Source organism: Mastomys coucha, unplaced genomic scaffold (genome assembly GCF_008632895.1).
Source record: "Mastomys coucha isolate ucsf_1 unplaced genomic scaffold, UCSF_Mcou_1 pScaffold5, whole genome shotgun sequence".
In the NCBI taxonomy this organism is placed as follows: domain Eukaryota; kingdom Metazoa; phylum Chordata; class Mammalia; order Rodentia; family Muridae; genus Mastomys; species Mastomys coucha.
In genome coordinates, this window is record NW_022196911.1 from 110,064,159 (window position 1) to 110,070,975 (window position 6,817).

Here is a 6,817-nt window from a genome sequence, read left to right on the forward strand (position 1 = left end):
GAAGAAGAAGAAGAAGAAGAAGAAGAAGAAGAAGATGATGATGATGATGATGAAGAAGAAGATGATGATGATGAAGAAGAAGAAGATGATGATGATGAAGAAGAAGAAGATGATGATGATGAAGAAGAAGAAGAAAAGAAAAGAAAAAGAAAAAGCCCTTTGCCTGCAAAACCCTGACCTCATTCTAAGCAGGAGGTCAAAGCCAAAGCACCCATAGTCCCTGGGCCAGGAACCCACCAAAAGTCCGTAGCACATCAGGTCTCCAGCACACTGTAATGCCAACATAGGCCAGAGTTGTTAGCAAACTTGTAACCCAGTGGATGTGGCAAGGCTACCCAGGACTCAGGATGGTTATGCAACAGGGAGCTATGGGGATCTGTACCCACTGACCCAGAAGAGATGACTCTTCTAGCTCTGGTAGCCACGATAGCCTCCACCGATTGTGAGTCCGAGGTCACAGATTTGATCTGCCTTTGAGGTCCACTGTGTACCCAAGAAAAACATTTTCATCGACATTGTCTGCCCTCAGGGCTGTTATCTCCAAATAAGTCTCGGGACACAAGGCAGACAGACAGAGCACAGATGGAAACACCCTCCGGGCCCCACTATTGACAGGGAAGCCATTGTGACCATTTTTGATGCACATATCCCAGTAGGCGTGGGTGGCAGTAGCAGGTGACAGAGGGGGGACTCTCCTCTCCAGCCTGAATAAACCACCCTGACCTTGGGCCAGGACATGAGAGGGAGACTTAGAACAACAACACATGGAGCATATGTCCCATGATCTCTCCCTTGTGACTTTGCCTCCTTTCAGAGATCATCAAACCCTGATGATCCCGGCTCTGGCTCCCTGGCAGGCAGTGGATTCAACCTCTTGGATGATGACTTTCCAGTCCAGATGCATTTTCTCCACACAAATAGACAGCTGTTCCATCTCTCTGTCAGGTCAGCTTGGGCTGCTGTAACAAAACAGACTTCAAGTTTGTAAAGCGACACATCCTGGATCTCAGGATGTGTAGCTCAGGTAGTAAGAGCACTCACCCCGCATGCAGGAAGCTCTGGGTTTCATCCCTAGTTCGTCATAAACCGAACATGGTAGTGTCCTGGTGCCTGCTTGTAATCTCAGGTGCTCTAGAGGTGGAGGCAGAAAGAACAGAAGGCTCCATAGCAAGGTCAAGGCCTCCAATACAAGACCCTGTTTCAGAAAAGGTGAAGGAGTAGGCCTGGCTCAGTAGGTAAAGGGTTTGTCCTGTGAGCTTGAGCAGCCGAGTTTGGATCCCCAGCACCTGTGTGAAAACCACTGGGGAGGGAGAGACAAGCATGTCCCTAGGGCTCACTGGCTGGCCAACCTGGCCAAGTCAGACAATGCCAGATTCGGTAAGAGATTCTGTCTAAAATTAGTGAGGAAGAAGCATGCCAGAAACTGCTCAGCAGTTTAGAGCGTTTGTTGCTCTTGCAGAGGACCCAGATGTGGTTCCTAGCATCCACATGGCAGCTATCCCCCTTCTGTGACTCCAGTTCCGGGAGTCTGACACCCCGTTTTGTGCTCTGTGGGCATGCATGTGGTGCACAGGCAGACAGACAGACATACAGACATGGAGGCAAAACACTCATACACAAAATAAATCTTAAAAAAATAATAAGGTGGAGCCAGCAAGATGGCTCAGGGGGTGAAAGTGCTTTCTTTGCAGGCCTGGTGACCCGAGTTCGATCCCTGGAACCCACAGAAAGGTAGAAGGAAAGAAATGACTCCACAAAGCTGACCTCTGATGGCCACGCACGTGTCATGCCTGAGTGTCATATCCACCTATCATGTACACACACGCAATGAAGGAATCAAGAAGGTGGAGTGTGAACGCCATGCCAACATCCTTTGCTGAGTACATTTTTTTTTCCTGAGGAATTGTGCTAAGGATTTAATCCAGGGGCTTGCACATGCTAGATAAACCCTGTACCACTGAACTATACCCCAACAGTGCTGGTGGCTGAGTTTTATTGAGAAAGGGGGAATTCACTGTGTAGCCTAGGCTGGCTTCTGCATACAGTAACCCTTCTTCAGCCTCAAGAGTGCTGGGATTCAAGGCTTGGGCCACCATGCCTGGCCAGCCTCTGGCCTTCGTTGTTTGGCTTTCCTTCCTTTCTCTCTCTCTCTCTCTCTCTCTCTCTCTCTCTCTCTCTCTCTCTCTCTCTCTCTCTCTCTCTCTCTCTCTCTCTCTCTCTCTCTCTCTCTCTCTCTCTCTCTCTCTCTTTCTTTTCAAGACAGGGTTTCTCTGTGTAGCCCTGGCTGTCCTGGAACTCACTCTGTAGACCAGGCTGGCCTCTGCCTCCCAAGTGCTGGGATTAAAGGCGTGTGCCACCACTGCCCTGCTTGTTGTTTGGTTTTTGTGTTTTAGAATCTTGCAATGCAGCCAGGCTGGACTTAACCCTGTGGTGCCTCCTTCAGGGGGCCTCTGTAGCACTGGGACTCCTGGTATAAACCACCAGACATTTCATGCTGTTCTAGCGAATCCAAGATCAAGAAGTGACAGATTCCTGGATAGGGCACTCTGCTGGGGTTGCAAGGGCATCTTATCCCAGTCTGCAGAGGAGAATGATTGATCTGTGGTCCCTTTTGCTTTTTAGCTGTTTAATCTGTCTGGTTCTCCTTCCCTTGACTTCATCTCAAATCATTCCCCAGAGGCCCCACCCCTACAACCATCCCAGTAGACACAACTCCTAGGATGCTTGGAGGGAGTATCTTCTACTGTGGCTTGTGCATTTCTTTCTTTGTTTCTTCTCTCCCTCCCCTGACCCCTACCTCCAAAATCTTTCTACATAGCCCTGGCTATCCCAGAACCCACTATGTAGGCCAGGCTGGCCTCACACTCACAAAGATCCACCTGCCTCTGCCTCTGGAGTCCTGGAATTAAAAGCGTGTGCCACCATGCTTGATGCCTGGTACACATCATCATCATCATCATCTCCTCTTCTTCCTCCTCCTCTTCCTCCTTCTCCTTCTTCATGTTTGTTTGTGTGTGTGTGTGTGTGTACCTATGTTTTGAGACAGGGTTTGTCTGGGTAGCCCTGGCTGTCCTAGAACTTACTCTGTAACCAGGCTGGACTTGAACTCAAGGAATCTGCCTGCTTCTGAGTCCTAGGATTAAAGGCGGAACCACCACAACTCAGCTGTGCATTTTTTTTTTTTTTAAGAGCCACATGTTAAAGGGTTTGTCCCTGGGACAGTACTATAGGAAGATGGTGGAACCTTTAAAGGCAGGGCCTAGTGGGAGATCCTTGGGGATGTGACTTGGTAGCCAGTACCACCCTCACACTCCGCCCCAGGCCTACTCTCTCTTCCTCATCCCCAGGACAGGCAGTAAGCAATCTACGCTACCATGATGTTCTGCCTCCACTCAGCCCTGAGAACAGGACCAACAGGCTAACTGGAACCCGGAACTTGAGCTAAAATGAACCTTTTTTCTTTCTAAGCTGATTCTCCTAGGCATTTGTTATGGTGATGGAAAGCGACACAGACTCTGATTCTCCCAGCCTCTGGCCTGGTCAGTCTTCCCCTCCCATAACCATCACCAGCACCACGCTCAGGTCATCAGCTAGGTATGCCCTTGTGTCTCACTATATAGCTCTGTCTGGCCTGACATTCATCATTTAGACAAGGCTGGCCTCAAACTCACTGAGATATACATGTATCTGCTTCCAGAGTCCTAGGATTAAAGCTCTGGTCCACCATTCCCAGCCTTTATTTATTTATTTGTATGTTTGTATGTTTGTTTATTTAATTTTATATGTATGAGTGTTTTGCCTGAATGTATGTACATGCATCATGTGTATGCCTTGTACCACAGAAGTCAGAAGAGGGCTATCAGATGGATCCCTGGGATCAGATGATCATGAGCCAACATTGTTGGTGCTGGGAATTGAGCTCAGGTTCTCTGCAACAACAAGTATGCTGGGGATTAGTTCTAATGCTTTGATTTAATTGGGAATCTGCATGTCCAAATGCTGAAGGTCCTTGTCCCCAATTGGTTTTTGATTGATCAATAAAGATGCCTTTGGCCAATGGTTGGGCAAAGGAAGACAGGGCGTGACCCTTAGATTTGTGCAGGCTAGGACATGAGAGGAGGAGAAGAGAATGGTCATCTTTCAGAGGGAGACGGATCAGATTTAGAGCTGCAGAAGAAAAAATCATCGGAAATGTAGGTGAGAAGGAATGTGGCCCCAGAAGGGCTGCCGAGAAGTGTCTTGAGCAGCAAAGGTTAGGGGGCTGCCCAGGAGGGACAGGGCTGCATAGACAGATCATAGATTTACTGAGTGTTGAGTCAGGAGTACAGGGGGGGACAACGATGATAGCCTGGTTGGAGGATTAGAACTGCCCAGCCTTTGAGCTAGCCAAAGCATTTCAAAAATAAACTAATTGTGTGTGTGTGTGTGTGTGTGTGTGTGTGTGTGTGTCTCATTCTCGGATTGCTGGGTTGGTGACTGGAAGTGCTCGACCCTCAGGGATCACAGAGTGATTAGCTAAACTCACTGCTACAGCTCTTAAAAAATGAAATCAGCCAGGCGGTGGTGGTGCATGCCTTTAATCCCAGCACTTGGGAGGCAGAGGCAGGCGGATTTCTGAGTTCGAGGCCAGCCTGGTCTACAGAGTGAGCTCCAGGACAGCCAGGGCTACACAGAGAAACCCTGTCTCGTAAAACCAAAAAAAAAAAAAAAAAAAAAAAAAAAAAAGAAAAAAGAAAAAACAAATCAAAACAAAACAAAGCACTAAACTGCCCTGCGTCCGTCCATTCATCTCTTAACCCTGTGGATTGATAAATAGATCTCTGTCTTGACAGAAAGCCCAGGGCCCAGTGCAGGTCCACCTGAATACTTGGGTCACAGGACGATTTGTTCCAGTCTTGTTTTCTCTGCTCTATTTTTACTCCATTGTGTTCCAAGTGATTTCATAAGCCAAACTTTCTGGAACAGAGTGGGCATAGAAAGAAAACACAATTCGGAGGAGCCCTGTGGCCTTGGCGGCTTGCTTCTGTTTATTTGCTGCCTTGTGTCACCTTAGGATTGGATTCCTGGGGTGCAGGGGCCTTTGACTACCTTTGACTCTTTCTGTCCCCCTACCTAGGAGTCTCCCTCCAGGGCCACAGCAACTAAGTGGGACTAGGCAACAGGTTGCTGTGCCCAACCACCAACGTCCATCTGCCGACAAGCTCGGCTTCCTCCCTCTTCATGGTTTCCCATCTGGCCGATGGCAGGAAGCCTCTGGGCCCAGAGGAGCTCATGAAGGGAGGAGGATGGTAAGCAGATGAAACCTAAGTCAGAGCCTCAGCCAGGGATGGATGGATGTGCACAGGTTAGAGCCGTAGTCCAGGGTACCAGGAACGTCATCGTCTGCTCAGGTGTGGATAGGATAGGGAGGTCTCCGAAAAGCTGTGACAGGACAGTCGGGGCGGACAGGGCTACACGCATACCCGTGAAGGCTAACCCCTCCATCTCTCTTGGAGTTTCTAAAGCAAACCCCCAGTGCTGATGCATAGAGCCCAACCCTCAATCTGTTCCTCTCAGCCCAAGCTGGATAGTTTCTCTCTCTCTGCTCAGTGCGTCTCCTCAGTCCTGTTGTCCACTTTCCATCTTCCAATCCGTAACATGGGGCAGCTGAGAAGCGAATTGGACGCTTGGACGATGCTAAGAATCCCCAGGATGTCAGGATTGTGACATCTTCCATTCCTTTCAGATGCTTCCCCTGGGATGTAGTGGGAGCCTTAATGGAGAGAAGAGAGAGTGACTCTGGGTGTAGGGGAATGCTGGGATGGAAGTGAACACCACACAGGAGTAGCTTAGGTTAGATCTGAGGCTGTAGGCTCCGGAGGCGATGTGCTGACCCAGCCTGGCTGAGGTAGGGCGGACAGGGTGAGTGTGGAAAGGGAAGGGCCTTCACACTGTTTGGTGGGCAGAGCCAGCAGCCCCTTGGTGAGTGAATAGTTGTCCCTGAAAAGCCAGAGTAGCCAGTTTTCCTTAAGCAGGGCTGCCTGTGAAGCCTCTGTCATGTGCAGCCCTCTGGGCACTGTTCCCACTTGGGACCTCATTCTAGGTCCTAGTGTGTAGATCACTTTTGCTGAAAGGCCTACTGGTTGCAAGAATGACTCCAGGGGGCATTCCTGGTGCGTCCTGGCTCCTCTAGTTACTAGTTGCATGACATCTGTAAGCTCCTTCACCTCGAGCTGTCTCATCATGTGTGCTGTGGTCATCCAGGTGGCCCATTTGCCCATCAAGGGTGCTTGCTTCTACATCGACCCGAGTTCAATTCCTGTAATCCTCATGGTGGAAGGAGACCTCTATAGGTATACTGTGGCAAACGACCCTCCTGCTCTACATACCCCCCATAAATAAATGTAATTAATTGTAATTAAATGTAAAAAATGTTTAAGTGGATGTACTCTAAATACTTTTACTTCAATGAAGGTTTCGTGACACCTGAGAGCAAATACTTTGAGTGGTCCTGATGTGGGTGTATGGCGGTCACACCAACACACACACCCCTTATAACATTAGTAGGACAGGACAGGGGAGTGTGGGTCTAAGAGGTAGAAACATAGAAACAGCACAATCTCAGGGGTGAGAGGGAGAGAGCCCTAGAGGAGGCCTACGTTTGGGCAGGGCAGGAAGTAGGCCCCACATTGGCTTGTTATTGGGCCAGAAGCCTTTGGAAAATCTTACTGAGAGCTGCATTAAAATGGCAATGTCAAGATGTCTGAGGGAAGGGGGATCCCACAGAGCATGTCTGAGACCTGGACCAGGCCCCGTCTTTCACACCTGAAATTCTAGC